Source organism: Mixophyes fleayi, chromosome 6, assembly GCF_038048845.1.
Source record: "Mixophyes fleayi isolate aMixFle1 chromosome 6, aMixFle1.hap1, whole genome shotgun sequence".
Taxonomy (NCBI): domain Eukaryota; kingdom Metazoa; phylum Chordata; class Amphibia; order Anura; family Limnodynastidae; genus Mixophyes; species Mixophyes fleayi.
The window spans coordinates 59,002,226-59,020,789 of NC_134407.1; positions in this window are offsets into that span (position 1 = coordinate 59,002,226).

Here is an 18,564-nt window from a genome sequence, read left to right on the forward strand (position 1 = left end):
ACTGCAGGTAAAAGAGCAAAGTCAATGAGCCCTAGAGAGATGGAGATGATGGTCAAAGTACTGGACCAGTATGACTACGACTGTCAAAAGCGAAAGTACAGAAAAGTGAATAATAGAAAGGAATTGATAATGCAAAAACTACTGCGATTACTGAAGGAAAAACTTGGAAAGAAAAGAAATAAATTCCAAGTCCAGAAGAGGTGGTCGGACCTTAAAAATAAAGAAGCTAGGAGACTGGAGCGAATCCGTAAAAACATAAAAAAAAAGTGAGTAGCACGTGTAGTTGTGTAATGTACCTGTATGAAGGACTTTATGTATTTTATTCTACTGTCACATGAACCAATGCAAACGTATGATTATTGTTTTGTCAGAAGCAAGAATTAACGGTGACAAGGCCACTGTAGATACCACTGATGTAATTACACCTGTGATAAAACGAGAAAAAATAAATGTGCCCGAGGGACCGCAACACAAAGTGATCTCGAGCAGTGTGCAAGGTGAGCACATGTCAGGTGTTTAATTAAAACTTGTATTAAGTTTAGTACAGAGATAGAAGCAAAATGGTAAAACCTTTGTATTTTCTTGCTTCATAGATACCATCGTCATATCAGATGAAAGTTCGGAAGAGGGAAAAAATGTCGCCGAGCTCTACGATCATTTGCAATAAATGAAAGACAACATTGCGAACATTAAGAGAAAAATCAAAATCCTTGATAATACTTTCGATGATATGTATATGCTGTTTGCAACTGTTGTGCCACAAACCAGTACCACCATTTCACTGTAATGCTACTTTTTTTTTTCACTTTTCAAATTGTACTGGAGAAGTTGAACGTTTCTATTGCTTTTACCAGCAATAAAAGTTTTGCATTCACACTGTGTGGTTTATTTAGAGTATTTTAGACATATTGAGGCATATCCATTATATAATAAACGTTATTATGGCTTTCATAACTTTCATAGTTTTGAAACTTTATAGAGGATAAATGAAAAATGAATGCCAACATACATCCAAAGGGTAATAACCCACGTGCTTTCTACACATGTAACAGTCTACAGCCAGACAGGTGCAATACACATCGATACAAAACACATTGATGTGCGGATTCCGCACCACGTGGGACTGTGATTGACATCAAAAATTTACATACACACGCCCCCCAGGTCGAGGAAGTATCGGAGGATTGTCGTGGATCCGTCGGAAGTTCATACACAATGCACAGCGGAAACGAGATTGGAATGAAAATATTAAACGGTACGACCAACCAAATGAGGGGAGAATCGTCCACTTGGGCAGACTTTCGACCATCGTATACACACTGACCCGACTTTTGAATGAGCGGACGAAAACAGTGTAGTGTGTACCCAGCTTTAGATTTAGGTTCTTAGCAGAGTGCTGATTACAGGAATTGAGAAAAGGTCTTTTTTGCTGTCATTGTGAATAGTTATCTAACAACTGTCATCTGGTGCTACTGTGTGAATCTTCACATTAATTGTTTTCTGACAGCTGTCATCTAGAGCTAGTGTGGTGAATTTTCACAGTACCCAGTATATTCAGAATCTCTTGTTGCATGGTGTATAGTTCCATGTATTGTATTCCATGTATGTATAGTATTGTCTGAGGCGGATAGTTAAAGCAATAGCTAAGAGGTCCAATGCTATCATGACAGAGAGCCATTTATAATGCTAAAAAAATGTCCCTTTCTACATTTTCAATATCTGGGCAGGTCCACCTCACACCTTAAGTAGATAATTGGACACCCGTAATTGTTGCCATCATCCTGTGGACAAATCTATACAACTTCAAAAAACAGACTCAATGGTTAAACTGCATATTTACAGCAAATCAGTACACCAGAGAACAGTATTTCTGAGTAATCAGTAGATGTACCAAAATATAGAGTCAAGAGGAAAGAAAGCATAATTTGTATGTATTCACTATATATTTGTTCAGTTAATTACATCTACTTCATGCAATATGCAATGAAATAGTGTTTATAAGCTTAACCCACAATATTCTGGCTGTATCACAAAGAAATAATTTATTATAGAAATTTATTTGAACTAGTGGCGCAGGCGCCAATTGATATCATTGCAAATGTACTGATTTTGATACTGTATTATATTTCTGTATTAGCAATGTACTGATTTCTGAGGCCTTTGGCATTTGCCAGAGGAGGAAATATGTTTTCTGTGACTGTCTGAAGGCAGGTAATCTCATGTTAATTAGACTTTTCATCTCAGTGTCCAACACATCCCTTAGTCTGAAGGCATGGGGGCAGGGTGTAATTAAACTTGTTAGGTTTCTTATGTCTCTAAGACAGGATGCAGGAAATCAAGAGATCGATGTGAATTTTTTTAAAGCTTAAATCATGTTAACTCCTAGTCTGAAGGATTTTACATCCTGAGATCTGATGTAATATTTCAGATGTTGCGGTGCCATCTTACAACCAAGGGACTGTGGTGTTACCCCCTGCCAGACTGTGTCCAAAACTATATAAAAAGCACTGTTTAACCATGTAATGTATATATCATCTGTACTTCTGGAGATCCCTAGTACCTTACACTAGTGGATTTAACTGTCCTTATAAGGGCTATTTGAGCTAATAAAATATCACTGCTTCAAGAACCTGCTTTGACGACTACTTACCCTGCTGCAGTTTCTGTGACCTGTAGATTAGACCAAATCTAATTCGTTATCCAGCTGTTCTGAGGTTGGGACCCTGTATTCAGTACCAACGCTGAGCCCGCTACCTTGCAGCTCTGGCCAGTATGATAGGCCAGGGGGAACGATCCACAGCAACCCTGATCTGAAGGCAAGAGGTCAGGACTACCAGCCCAGGTGTATCAGCAAGTGGGTACAGCAGCAGCGAGAATTACCCATAAGGAACCAGTTCTAGGTGCCGGCGAAGGAGCCTAGTGGTGGCTGCAGGCTCCTCTTACTGTGACAGGAGAGGCGCATTTGGGATAAAGGAAGAGAATGGTGGCAAGGCATGCCCAGCCGGTCCTCAGAAACACAACGGACGGTGGCATAGGTGGTCCACCCTGTCACAATTATGGTTTTTTTCTAATAAAACATCTACTTTTTGTAGACTGGGCCAGTGATGAGCAAAAAATGGTCCTAGGGTTATACAACCAATAGTCCTCTGAGTAATCACTTTCTTTTGCCTGCTTTATTGTCAGATTTGTTTGTGAAACTTGTTTCTCTTACATTAAAATGTCTGCTGATAAGCTATTACAGGTAAGTTATTCTTTATTTGAATAACTGTATCCTTCTTACCTGATTACTGGGATTAAGGGTAAGGCTTTCATCATCCTCATCATCATCATCATCATCATTTATTTATATAGCGCCACTGATTCCGCAGCGCTGTACAGAGAACTCATTCACATCAGTCCCTGCCCCATTGGAGCTTACAGACTACATTCCCTAACATACACACACACACACACACACACAGACAGAGAGAGAGACTTGGGTCAATTTTGATAGCAGCCAATTAAAATACTAGTATGTTTTTCTTCTCCTTGAGGTGCTTCACTCCTTTGTCCGTTGTGACAATGCCCTCTTCTGTTCCACCTCCTACCTCTCAAGTATCTCCTTTAGTGTTTCACTACTGATGCACACTCCCCTCCTCTCTCTATTGTTGTTCCCCAAGGATTTGTTCTTGGCCCTCTACTCATTGCTATCTATACCTCAACTCTCAGCAAACTCTTCCTTTCCACTCTGAAATCTACCTTTACTCTCTGTCCCTCTCATCCTCTTTCCTATTCCTCTTGTCCAACTGCCTCTCTGCCATCGTCTTCTGAATGACCCAATGCTTGCTCAACATAACATGTCCAAATCTTTGCTTATCATTTTCCCCCTGCTAATGTTATATCCACTTTGACATCTCCCTTACAGTTGACAACATCACTCTCTCACCTGTTCCCCCCACATATGCTGCCTAGGTGTCATGGGAATTCAACCTTAGCTTTTCCATATCCAGTCCCTTTCCCAGTCTTGCTGGCACCACTTCCGGAACATTGCCGAATACACCCCTCCGTCACTCAAGAAGTAAATAAAACCCTGGTCAACTAGCTCATTATTTATTACTTTGACTACTGTAAACGCCTCCGAACTGGCTTCCCCCACACATGCCTTTTCTATCCTTAATGCTGCGGCTAGATTTATCTTCCTTTTCCTGCAGCTCCTCATCCACTGCCCCTCTCTGTAAATCCCTTCACTGGCTCTCCATTGCCTCAAAAATTAAGTTCAAACTGCTCACCCTCACTTGCAAGGCCCTCACCAACACCTCCCCTCTGAACTTATCACAAGTTACACCCCAGCATGTCCACTCTTCTCTGTCTCAGACCTTCAACTTCCACCCGATTACCACTCCCATCTCCATGAAAGTCCAGGACTCATCCTTCAAGACTCTGGATAACTGTCAATCCTTTAAACATTCCCTCAAAACTCACCACTTCATGCTTGTTTATCCTACCCCTTAAACCCTCACGTCCACTCCATCTGCCTCATTAGATCACCACATTCACTCTTGCCCAAATTTGCACCTACTTGCCCCATTTGTACCTACTGTCTCTCATTATACCCTCCTTCTAGAAGGTATGTTTTCATGGGCAGGGTCTTCTTCTCTATATGTCTCATGACAGCCTCCCTCATTTAACCTTATTTTCTTAAGCTGTATCATCTGTTATTATGCTATTATTGCTAGCTGATGACCATCCATGAAGGCATTATTATGCTTAATTTTATTCATGTCACTGTCATTATATGTATTGAACTCATGTTTGTATCTTTAAAATGATTGTCCAGCTCTCAGTAATCAGTGGTACCTTATAAATAAACGATGATGACTATTATTCTTAGTGTATGCTTTGCATAACAAAGCCTATTTGAGCTCTTCCTCAACTGTTTTGTGTAAGTGAGTTCAAAACATCTAAGGGTTCTGGGTACGCCAGGCTGACACAAAGGGCTGTATCTGAGCAAGCAAGTCAGGTGGAAAGACAAAAGAGCAGTCATTTACCTGTCAGCCTCACATAAGGTGTTTCTTTTTAGACAAAATGAGATACTGAGATAATTAGCTTTTCACCTATTTCAAAGAGCCATAAAGGTTTATTTTCCAGTTCAGTGATAACAGGGGAGGGCTGGCATATTTTAGCCTGGGAGCAAGACTTGACTCAGCAGCCTCTTGGGAACATTTTAATGGCAAAAAAGCAGGTGGCCCAGTGCCCTAGCCCGAGGTAGCCCACTCAGGGACCGGCCCAGGGTCAGATGCTCCTCTGCCCCGAAGCCCAGCCAGCTCCTGAATGTTAATCATTAAGTCTTTTCAAACTTGTATTATAAGGCAAGCACAATAACATATTTACCAATGCTTATTAATACTGCTTTTTCACAGCAAAATTCAATCTGGTTCCTGTGGCAAATCATGATTTCTTATTTATTAATTGAGTTCTACTGGTCCATCACATTCAATTAGCTAACATCCAGGCGAGTGAAAAAATATCTGACATCGTAACACAATGGGCCTGATTCATTAAGGAAAATAAACACTTATAAACACAAATTAACACTTCTGTCTCACAGCAACGGGGTCATGAGTTCAAATCCCGACTATGGCCTTATCTGTGTGGAGTTTGTATGTTCTCCCCGTGTTTGCGTGGGTTTCCTCCGGGTGCTCCGGTTTCCTCCCACACTCCAAAAACATACTAGTAGGATAATTGGCTGCTATCAAAAATTTACCCTAGTCTGTGTGTGTGTTAGGAAATTTAGACTGTAAGCTCCAATGGGGCAGGGACTGATGTGAATGAGTTCTCTGTACAGCGCTGCGGAATCAGTGGCGCTATATAAATAAATGATGATGATGATGAAATGAGTGACTTTGTACTTTGGCAAAACCATGTTGCATTGGAGGGGGGGGGGGGGGGTTAAAATGTGATGGCAGATTTATAGTTGAGGCATGTTCTAGATCAACTCTAAATTTCAGTGTCCAAATAAAGCTATCAAATATTTGTGTGCAACATGAAAAAACAGCTAATATTTATCTTATGTACAATATAATAAACTGATTTGCACCCCTTGCATTGTAACATGATTTTGTCCAGGAGAAAACCTACTCATTTTTTTTGCTTTCCTTTTTTTAATAAATCAGGCCCAATATCTTGTCAATATTATACTTAACACATTGTTAGTATGTGTTTGGAGTTTGCGCAAAAGAAAGCATTACTGGGGAACTTTAAATCACTTTTAATATTTCATCTTTCTATCCATCTGTGCACAATTGTATAGGAATTTTACATTTTTCAACTATTTTTCTAAAATGTAAATGAAAGAGTAAACATTTGCAAAGGCATGTATGCAAGATTTTCAAATATTTCTGTTGCAGTATTATTCTTACATTCCAGTGTATCTATTATGGAATCATGCATCACCTAACGAAGTGCACAACAAGACACATTTATGTGTCATGTTAGCAGACATTATGTGTCACAAGAATTTTTGAGCCACAAGTATTCTAAAAATACACTGGAGCAATGCAACAGCAATTATAAGTGAACAGTATTTTAATTATGAATGAAACAAACTATCTGTAGTTCACATTGGTTTTCAAATCATATTTGTTCATGATTCTGGTTTTACTTATTATAACATTGTAATATTGGTTTGTCACAGAAAAATTAAGCATGTGGGATTTGTATCAGCAAATGTGTACCCTCTCAGATCCTCTTCCAACTTTAATGGGCAATCTGATCCTGTCTTTGACTATATTTATATTTGGGGATAAAAGCAAAAACATATCATCATTTATTTATATAGCGCCACTAATTCCGCAGCGCTGTACAGAGAACTCACTCACATCAGTCCCTGCTCCATTGGAGCTTACAGTCTAATTTCCCTAACATACATACACACAGACAGATAGAGAGAGAGACGGGTCAATTTGATAGCAGCCAATTAACCTATTAGTATTTTGGAGTGTGGGAGGAAACAGGAACACCCGGAGGAAACCCACAGGGAGAACATCCAAACTCTGCACGGATAAGGCCATGGTCGGGAATCAAACTCATAACCCCAGTGCTGAGAGGGAACAACTAAGCCACCATATACCCTTATTTGTTCATTTGAAATATTAGAATGTATAGGGGTAAGTTTACTAAACTGCAGATTTGAAAAAGTGGAGATGTTGCCTATAGCAACCATTCAGGTTCAAATTATCATTTATTTAGTACATTCTACAAAATGACAGCTAGAATCTGATTGGTTGCTATAGGCAACATCTCCACTTTTTCAAACCTGCAGTTTAGTAAATATATTCCATAGATTATTGTAATAAAATCGTATTGGGGATGCCGTCCTCTAGGGTGGACGGTTGCACTTCAGCCAGAAAATCACACAAATCCAGTGTTTCAGGTTAATAGACTAGCCCCAGGAACATCCATGTAACGGAAAAAAAAAACACCTCCCTTTTTAAATCACGTTTTTTTCTTTCTTTTCAATCTTTTAATCGATTTCGCCATACTGATGGTAAGGTATGAAGTGTATTTTAAATATATAATAATAAATTTCATTTTAACATTATATGTATGAATGATGGAGTGCCCCAAATTAAAGAGATTCTTTTTATCCCCTTTCTTACTTGTGTAATAATGCATGTCTCTTGGGTTGCACCCTCCGCTCTTAAGAATCAGAAATGAATCATTTGAAGAATTGACTATAGAACGGATACATTCTGAATAGTAAAACTATTCCATGTGATATTAAGTTCTCTGGGCGGATTTTTCTTTCTTTTTTTCTGTTTGGTTTCGGGTTAATAGCCTCAGCCAGTTTTATTCACCAGCTTGCAAACAGAACAAAAACAAACAAAATACTAACTGTCTGGCTACTAACTTATTCAGTAGAATATCTTTTCTAGAGTGAGAGGCCTAGTGTCCCTCACTAAAACCAAACAAGTGGCGCTCACAGATCAAATTGCAGTTTCACTCAGGAGACACCTGCTCTCCTCCCCAGAAAATGAGACACAGATTGAGGCAGAGTTGCAACCTTTTACAGACACCCCTGAGGTGCAGCTTCTAATTATTATGCTGTGAGCCTGCAGACCAGAAGACCCGGACTGGGCCTTTTCTATGGAGCCCACCCTGCTCTCTCCATACAAAACACCAGGGACCCTTACCAGATTTTTCGAAAGCTGAGAAACACATCTTGAGAAGCTATTCCTCTGACACAAACAATCTCCCTGGGCAGGAATCTAGAACTTCTGTACCTGCCATTCACTTCTTTCCCAACACTTCTGTCACATATCCCCCCCCCCCCCTTGTTTCGACCTATGGGGCACTTGTAGTCCCTAAACAATAGATTTGAGACAATGCATCTGCGTTGGCCAGTTGGCTTCTTGGCCTATGCTCTACAGTAAATGTAAAATTTTGTAAAGCCAAGAACCACCTAGTTATTCATCCGTTAGTTTTTTTGTTCTTAGACATCCACTTTAACTGAGCATGGTCGGTGATTAACCTAAATTTCTGGCCCAAAATGTAATTCCTTAGCTTTTCTAGCACCGATTTAATTTCTAGAACTTCCTTTTCAATATTGGCATAATTTCTTTCATACGCATTCAACTTCCTGCTTAAAGAAATTATAGAATGGTCCTCATCATTTTTACTTTGGGATAACACTGCACCTCTCCGAACACTTGACGCATCTGTCTGCACAACAAATTCATTTTTAAAATCAGGTGTCATTAAAACTGGTTGAGTGCATAATGCTATTTTTAATGCCTGCTGTGAGCCTGCAGACCAGAAGACCCGGACTGGTTCTGTTGTATGGAGCCCACCCTGCACTCTCCATACAAAATACCAGCCTTTCCTGAAGCTGAGAAATATATCTTGAGAAGCTTTTCCTCAGACACGAACAATCTCCCTGGACAGGAATCTAGGACTTCTGTACCTGCCATTCACTTCTTTCCCAGTGCTTCTGTCACAGTCTGTATACAGCTATGTGCCAATTAAATACACAATTTAAAATTCATCCATTTATGCATGGAGGGCCTGATTCACCTTCAGATGTAAGTCCCTTTGCATAATGTATCTTTTGTGAAATTGCTTGCACATGCTCAGAAACCTACTTCACACCAATAAACATAATTGCATGCAATTCACGTCCAACGCAAATGACACTTACTTCTGCCTACAATTTGAAGGGCAGAATGGGGGAGGGAAGAGGCAGATGAACTTAGGAAATGTACAGTATGGGTGTGGACAGGGCATGTCAACACTGATGTAGCCGTATGTTTTTAGTTGTTTTGTTTTTTTAGCTGTATCATTTGCACCAGCTACAAGGCAGGTGTAAGTGCCAACTGAGAGTGATGACTGTCACGTCATCAACTTTGTATTAGAAGAAGAAACTATAAAAACAGATTGTGTGTACAGTAGGCATTGGGAATATCCTGATTTATGTACAAAGTTGGTAATTTCTTTTATAAGATTTTTGTTTGCTTGTATTCTGATGGGAACTTGTATTGCACATATGCATGTGCGTATCCTACAGTTTGTCCTGCCTGTTACGACAAGTACCATTTAGGCAGAGCATACTTATACCAAGATTCAAATGGAAAGGTATCTTGGATTTGAATACAGGGCACGTACTCTCCTGTTCAGTGCTAATTTTCAAAATGCAACTTGTGTGCAGTTTGCGTTTGAAGATGAGTCAGGCCCACAATATAAAAAGATAGTGGGGAGGAGGGCAGGCAATGCAGCCCCCCCCATTCACTTCCAAACAGAGGTTAGGCACGGAACATGGGGTATTAACCCTTTCACTACTGAGTCAATTTATCACCGCTATGCTGAACCCATTCTGGCACTTTTTTTGAGCAGGTCACGTTCCTGTATCAATGTTGGTATTTTTTGCTGTGCAGTACTCACATAAATCATGCCTTCTTTACACAGAAATATGTGTATCTTCCAAAACTTCTCTTGTTCTTCTCTTTATTTATCTAGTGTCACTATATTACACAGAGTTTACTGCGTCAACACATCAGTCCCTTCGCCTTTGGAGGAAGGGGGTGGCAGAAATAACTCTAACACACCCTCCAGAGTTATTTGACAGTCGTCAGAAGCCAGTTCACCTACCAGTATGTTTTGGGTCTGTTGGAGGAAACCCACACATACACGGGGAGAACATACAAACTCCACTGGTTGAAAGTGAACCCATGGACCCAGTGCTAAGAGGTAGTAATGCTAGCTAATGTGACATCATTAATCCAGAATAATTCAGGATTAAAGATAATACATACAACTTATCCTAATAGAATCAGCACTTTAAAATGATGTGGCAATTTTGGGTTTATTTTGCTAGATCGCACATATTGCACCTCATTTTGAGTTAGCAGCAAATCCAGCTAAACGGTATAAATTTGTACCTGGACAAAACATGTTGCAGTGCAGTTGCGGGGAAATAGCTGCCTACCTTTGCATATATCACACACATACTTGGCAGCTTAATTTATATATTATATTTAGAGTTGAACTTAAATAAGCCCCCCTTGCAATTCTACATCTGTCAATGCACTTTTTACTCCTGACTCAAAATGAGGCCCATAATGCATACGTTTTTTAGGAATTATTTGGATAGTTCAAGAAAGGCACAACATTTATGGAACTAGACATACTACTGAAGCAATTTGGGGTCCTTTAGCTTTATAACCCAAGACAGGAATGCACAGTACTTTCCAGTAGTTTGCTGATAAAATAATGTTTTTTTAAAACCTCTACCAAGTAAAAGTTTGGCAATTGTTTACATAACAGGTATAGCCCTATCTTGTAGAATAGCTGAAGATCGTTTGAAAAATATGATACCGCATTTTTCTTTTCTTTTTTTCTTCATGAAAATGTATATATTTGTATGTATTGACGCTTTATTATTTTCTGTAGTGTAGCGGGTATGGTTGCTTGATCACAAGTGATCAACAGGCAATATCTGCTAATGGGCATCACTGTTTAAAGAGGGTACTCTCCTCTTAAAAGATGGTACCCTTATGCCAACAGGAGCTTCTCCCCATTCCCTATCTCTTTTTTATTTTCTGTAGGGAAGTAGGGGAAGGCAATTGTGCGATGATGTCACTTGTCTCTGCTCCTTCACCTGATGGTGCCCAGAAAAATACTCACTGATATGCTGATGATTGACCAGCGAGTACATATTTTGACTCCTGGACTCCATACACCTCTGAGGACTAGTGGAACTTGCCTGTAATAATCTTTGGGTGAAGGGGTTAATATTAGTGAATATTATTTATATAGCACTGCCATGTTCAGCATCATTGTACACAGTCTCAGCTTGGGGTATGAAGGGCCAACCGGATAAAGCAGAGTTAGGCAAAGTGAGGGCATTCCTTCCATGGTACAGAGCTAGTGCACCTTGTTTTGTGGAGCAGTGCAAAGTTGAGATTTAAATTTACTGATTGAGAGGATTGAAATGAGATCGAAGGATGTAGAGAGCACATTTTTTGGAGGGGTTTCTTGCTGTATGGAGTGGAGCACAACTGTTTCCAGTCCACTAAAGGACCTTATTTTTGTACCAGCTCTGAGCATACTTGCCGACTTTAAGAAGACGGCATCCGGGAGCTGTCTGGGGGAGATGGGCGTTTTGGGGGCAGGCTTTGCAAATCGTCAATTTTGGGCCCTTAGAATTGCGGCATTTTGGCTCTAATTCTGCCCACCTCCTAGTGAAGTGGGCAGATGTGGGAGGCTGCCATACTCTCCTAGGAGTCCGGGAGACCTACCCGGAATCCGTGAGTCTCCTGGACATTCTGGGAGAGTTGGCATGTATGGCTCTGAGTTAATAGAGAGTGGGTCTCGTTGCAAGGATTTGCTGGTGTTCTGAACCTGGACCTAGCCTGGATCAAGTTTATAGTTTTCCATGTTTTTTTTTAATGTATTGTCTCTGCATTATGTGCCTGTCTTCTCCTACCTAACCAAGCTACTTTTAATAAATCCCCAGCACTATATAAGGCCTGCTAAAACACTGAATGGTGCTGGAGCATTTTGTGGATGGTTCCTGCATCAGCTGTACCCTTGTCTCAGTTCTTGGCTTAACTTGTGTCATGGTGCCTTCTATCTTTGTATATGTTTGTATTTTATGTGTCCTGTTTTACCTGTCCCACTGTCTGCCTTGTTCTTTGATGTGGCTCCGTATGCAGCAAATAGCTTTTTTCTGTCATGTTTTTTTAATTTCTAATCCCTTTGGACCACTTCAGGAAAATAGATTCACTATGGAATTAGAAGTTAAATAAAAAGGTAAACATTGGTTTTTTTTATTAAAAGATATTTATAAAAAGAGAGATGGAGGAGGAGGCACACAATAGTGTAGTATATTGATATAAATTGGGATCACGCAGAAATCCACAATAGGACCAAGATACCAGTGAAGAGGAAACCAGAAACCAAATATTATAGTGCATCACCCAATTACAATAATGAGGGTGTATGTGTACCAGATATATAAATTGCAGCTTGTCTTGAAATACAATCACTGTAACCAAACTTGCAGAACTTCCATGTGATGTAAAAAGACACCCAGGGCACACTTGTGCAGATGTGAGCGTACCAGAAATCAGAACTTTTCAGCTTGTCTATGCAGATATCACGCAGCTGGTCAAAAACAGGTCACATGACTGGATACACAGCTACCAGCCTCAGGAAGTAGAACACACAAGGGACCATAGATGTAATATCAAAAGTACACTTTAATAATAAAAAAATGTAGTCACTTACAAATCATGTAGCGAATAACGGAATCAGCTCCCAATGTATTGGGGATAACAGCAACAAATTCCCAACGCGTTTCGTCTGCTTGCACAGACTTCATCAGGAGAAAAATAGAACAATACTTGACCTCATAGCGGCAGTTGTATAAATAGATATTTATGTTTGATTTCTGTGTTCTTTTTACTCTCCCTTCAGAACTATTTTGGAGCTAGATGTTCTAGTGGTCTCTGCCAGTACATACAGGTACCTGTAAGTGTACCAGTGCCAGCATGCTCTGGCCTCTATGGCACTTGCTGGTCAATGGCTTTCAGGACTTGCTGCAACTTGTGATTCCACAATAGTAACTAATCTATTTTTGACATTCTGCTATTATAACCCTGACACTCGCACCCGGACTAATTGTCTGAGGGGGAAGGGAAGGCAGGGGAATGTTTTTAATGGATGTGTGTACCTATGAGATTTCAGCCCTTTGCTGACAGGGATGTGGTTGTTTTCACATTGTAACAGCTATAGTGTGCCCTAATGGATACCAGGGGTATATCATTTTTTAAATTTATTTATATCTTAAACTCTGTAGATATAGTAGGCATCATTGCCAATTTGGTAACGATGGCTGCAGTAAAATACGTGCAACTCTAAATATACTCGTAAGGCAGCAATTTTGTAGCCCTCAGTTGGGCTGCAAATAGTAGCCTACTCTAAAACAGACTCTTTACACTCTAGTAGCTCTATAATAAGTCAGCTTGTACATTATTTGTGATCCTTCAGGATTACAGAGGTGTTCACTATGTTTACCTCAAACAAATGCACTAGTGCTTATTTCTGAACTGATGTTTACTTTCCGGTCAAGTGTTCTTGATAACGTCAGTCAGTGAGTTGCCTACAGAATTTGCATTTAAACAGAAGCAACTAAATGGTTTGCCACTTCACACAGAAACACCACACATGTATTCACAGTTTTCAGGGAGGCTTGTAAATTGATGTTTAAACAAGGAAATTGTTGCTACAACTGATGCTCAAGTTTAACAGCTGAATTACAAAAAACACTGTGCTGGAATGAATAAAACAATGTTTTCAATGTAACATTTTTCATTCAAAGGACAATTTCAAATACAAAATCAAAATGTTGACAGTTAAACTTTGCTATTTAGTTCATTAGTAGTATTAGATTTATTGTGTAATCGATGTATGCGTGGATGTGATAACATGTAATCCATGACACCTGTCCTTTGGTCAACCGAAAAGCTGTATCTCAGCATCTCAGGATGTACACACATGCAAGTGTAAGGTAACTTAAATAGAGGGGGCAGGTGAAGTTGTATATACAGACACAACTGGTGAAAATAATGGGTGCCAAGTCATCTTCGCAGCTGAATAATTGATATGGGATTTGTTTACACACTAGCTAGTCACAGTCTCTGGATGAATCACATTTACTTGTCAATATACAAAATTTCTGGATAAAAAAACAAATATTCTCTTGTAATAGCACAACCCTTCTTTTTTTTTTATCTCACCCATCATCAGCCTTATCAGGACTTGCTTAATGGTCCATGGAGTTGACAATTGACTGCTACTGTTGAAGATTGCTTTTTTTCATACCCTATCCATAGGCAAATGCTTGGAAGTTTGTGTAATAAAAACTTTATATTAAACTGTGCAGTTATATCAGCATACAGACAGAATACATCATGCATGCAAGATCAACATGAGACGAAGCACACGCAGACACATTGGGCCTGAGTTATTAAGGAGCAAAGCAAAAAAAGGAGTAACTTTGCACCTTGGCAAAACCAAATTGCATTGGAGTGGAGGTAAATTTAAAATGTGGGGGCAAATTTATAGTTGGGATAGGGTATGTCCTAGATCAATTTTAAATTTCAGTGTAAAAAAAAAGCTATGAAGTATTTGTGTGCTACATGAAAAAGCAGACAGTATTTTCCTGACGTGCAAAATAATAAACAAAGTTACACCCCTTGCATTATAACATGATTTGTCCAGGATCAAATTTACTCCTTTTTCTTGCTTTGTTCTCCTTAATGACTCCGACCCATTGACTGTATGTATGTGTGTCTTAGACAGCTATCACACAGACACCCAGACAGCATTAAAGAACTACAAAAGAGAGACCTAACAAAGGATCTCATAGTATCATACTGTTCTGCAACCATGAGGTGTGAATACTGTATAAAAGCAAAAGTCACAGGATAACAATTCCAGAACGAATTTCGTAGGGACAATGGACTCCACATAGAGCACCACAAGACAGTACCCTACACACCAGAACAATATGGGGTAGCTGAAAGGAAGAACAGAACCCTGGCTGAAATGATCAGATGCATCTTAACAGATTCTGGACTATCTGAAAAATATTGGGGTGAAGCTGCAATGACAGCCACTTATTTACAGAACAGTGCATTTAGCTGGAGGAAGACATCCCAGACTACCATAAAGATGGGTGTAGTGCAGCGGTTCCCAAAGTGTGCAGCTGCGGCGCTGTCACAGGGGTGCCGTGGCCAGAAAGAAAAGAAAAAAAGCAACTTACCAATCCGGCGGCACCTGGGACCCAGAATCCTCCTCCCTCCTCGCTTCTCACTGAATGTCGGTTGTGACGTCATCATGTCCGACATATTCAGTGAGAAGCGGCGGGAGAGAGGAGGATGTTGGGTTCCGGGCGCTGCCGGATTGGTAAGGAGACAGAAGAGAACACAGAAGAAATAGAAGAAATAAGGCCAAGTATGATAAGTAAAGAAAGGGGAGGGGAAATGGTGATAGGAAACAGCAATGGAGGGGCAAAAGAATGAAGGAGGGGCAGAGTGAGGATGAAGAGGGGCAGAGTGAGGATGAAGGCGGGCACAGAGTGTGTGGATGAAGGAGGGCACAGAGTGTGTGGATGAAGGAGGGCACAGAGTGTGTGGATGAAGGACGGCACAGAGTGTGTGGATGAAGGAGGGCACAGAGTGTGTGGATGAAGGAGGGCACAGAGTGTGTGGATGAAGGACGGCACAGAGTGTGTGGATGAAGGAAGGCACAGAGTGTGTGGATGAAGGAGAGCACAGAGTGTGTGGATGAAGGAGAGCACAGAGTGTGTGGATGAAGGAGGGCACAGAGTGTGTGGATGAAGGACGGCACAGAGTGTGTGGATGAAGGAGGGCACAGAGTGTGTGGATGAAGGACGGCACAGAGTGTGTGGATGAAGGAAGGCACAGAGTGTGTGGATGAAGGAAGGCACAGAGTGTGTGGATGAAGGACGGCACAGAGTGTGTGGATGAAGGAGGGCACAGAGTGTGTAGATGAACGAGGGCACAGAGTGTGTGGATGAAGGAAGGCACAGAGTGTGTGGATGAAGGAGAGCACAGAGTGTGTGGATGAAGGAGAGCACAGAGTGTGTGGATGAAGGAGGGCACAGAGTGTGTGGATGAAGGACGGCACAGAGTGTGTGGATGAAGGAGAGCACAGAGTGTGTGGATGAAGGAGAGCACAGAGTGTGTGGATGAAGGAGGGCACAGAGTGTGTGGATGAAGGACGGCACAGAGTGTGTGGATGAAGGAGGGCACAGAGTGTGTGGATGAAGGAGGGCACAGAGTGTGTGGATGAAGGACGGCACAGAGTGTGTGGATGAAGGAAGGCACAGAGTGTGTGGATGAAGGAGAGCACAGAGTGTGTGGATGAAGGAGAGCACAGAGTGTGTGGATGAAGGAGGGCACAGAGTGTGTGGATGAAGGACGGCACAGAGTGTGTGGATGAAGGAGGGCACAGAGTGTGTGGATGAAGGACGGCACAGAGTGTGTGGATGAAGGAAGGCACAGAGTGTGTGGATGAAGGAAGGCACAGAGTGTGTGGATGAAGGACGGCACAGAGTGTGTGGATGAAGGAGGGCACAGAGTGTGTAGATGAACGAGGGCACAGAGTGTGTGGATGAAGGAAGGCACAGAGTGTGTGGATGAAGGAGAGCACAGAGTGTGTGGATGAAGGAGAGCACAGAGTGTGTGGATGAAGGAGGGCACAGAGTGTGTGGATGAAGGACGGCACAGAGTGTGTGGATGAAGGAGGGCACAGAGTGTGTGGATGAAGGAGGGCACAGTGTGATGATTTTTGTACATGTTATTGTTTTATTTTATTTGATCTTATTTGACCTCTTAGTATTAGCTGTAAATTATTCTTTGACAGAAATATAATTGAAAAAATATATACAAATATTCTGTTCCCTTGGATTTATGCGTATTCTTTTTGCAAACAACTTACTAAGTATTTCTGCTCGGTAATTATTTTGGAGGGATGCCTTGAAAAAATTATGGAGACTCTAAGGGTGCCGTGAACTGAAAAAATTTGGGAACCACTGGTGTAGTGTATTAAGCCTCATCTGTTGAGAAGGAGTGTTGCATATTGATATTGCAACAGATTCAGACATAATGTTGCATGAGTGATTACACTGGAGGGACTGCAGGTGGCGCTGTTCCTAAATGTGTTATTGTGTTGTCACTCTGTGTTATAGTAATGTACTCTGTTGTAGAAAGAATCCTCTAGTTTCCCCTCATGTTGATGTTACATCCAAAATGTATTCTGTCTGTATGATGATATAACTGCACGGTATAATATAAAGTTATTATTGTACAAAATAACTTCCTAGTGTGTGTCTATGGACAGTTTATAAAAAAAAGTGCAATCTGCAATGCCTGCTACACAATAAGTATTCCCCACTTTACTCCTCTCTTCTCCTGATTTGTATTCTTTTGGTAACTGATTAACATTTCTCCATGACAACAATCTTTTTATCCACTTTGGTTCTCTCTTCAAGGTCACACATATGTCTCTCACAGCGAGCACCACACTCTCAATGTCTGACTCGCCTAGGTCAAGCTTAACTAAGCTATCTTGCTCTAGGATTTGACAGGGGATCATTACTACAGTGTTATTATTATCATTCTGCCCTTTAATAGTTCATCTGGAATCTACAAATGGAATAATATTGCCATTGCTGCTAAGGACAATGATAGGCAACCAGATACACTTCAGAGGCTATAAGGGCATCCCTCTAACCTTCAAATCTTTAATCTCAGTAATAAGTTAAAATAATACATTTTAGTCAAAGAAAGAAACATCTATCTGTAATAACATATCAGACATTTTAAACAAGTGTTAGAAGCTGTAACACACAAATCTTACAATAAAGCAGGAGCTGGGTTCTACTGGTGAAGGCACAAATCCAGTTAGCTGAACATTGGCGTTGAAGCAGTGGTCGAAGTGGAAATTTAGAAGGGGCAGTATGAAAAATGTAATGGGAATGGAATTTGATAGTTTTACAATGAAGGCAGTAGGAGAAGTGGCGATAGGGCATACCACCTTATACACCCCCCAACTTCGACCACTGCATTGAAGTGTGTTTGAAAACATAAGACCGATGCAATAAATCCTTGATCTATTTAACATATTACATACAGATTAGCACTTAAATAGAACTGGGGATTTTCTCTTGTTAAACTGCATTCCATCCTTCTGATTGTTGGTTAGGTATATATATGTAGATGAAGGGAATCCAGAATTCAAAAAGGAGAGTCCCACAACAGAATTGTAATGTGGCAACCTATAAGTGGTGATTTATTATAAGGACCAATATCACTTCAACCCAGGAACTGGAACTTCTTACTCCATTCATGAAAATACATTGCACAATGGATAGCATGGACTATCATATAGTGATACAGTGTGTATTCTAATAACCTTGGATATCTTGATAGGGATCAGCATAAATTTGGTGGAATGCTTTGGTGTTCTGGTGAACGTGGGTCATGGACAGGAGCAGGCTGG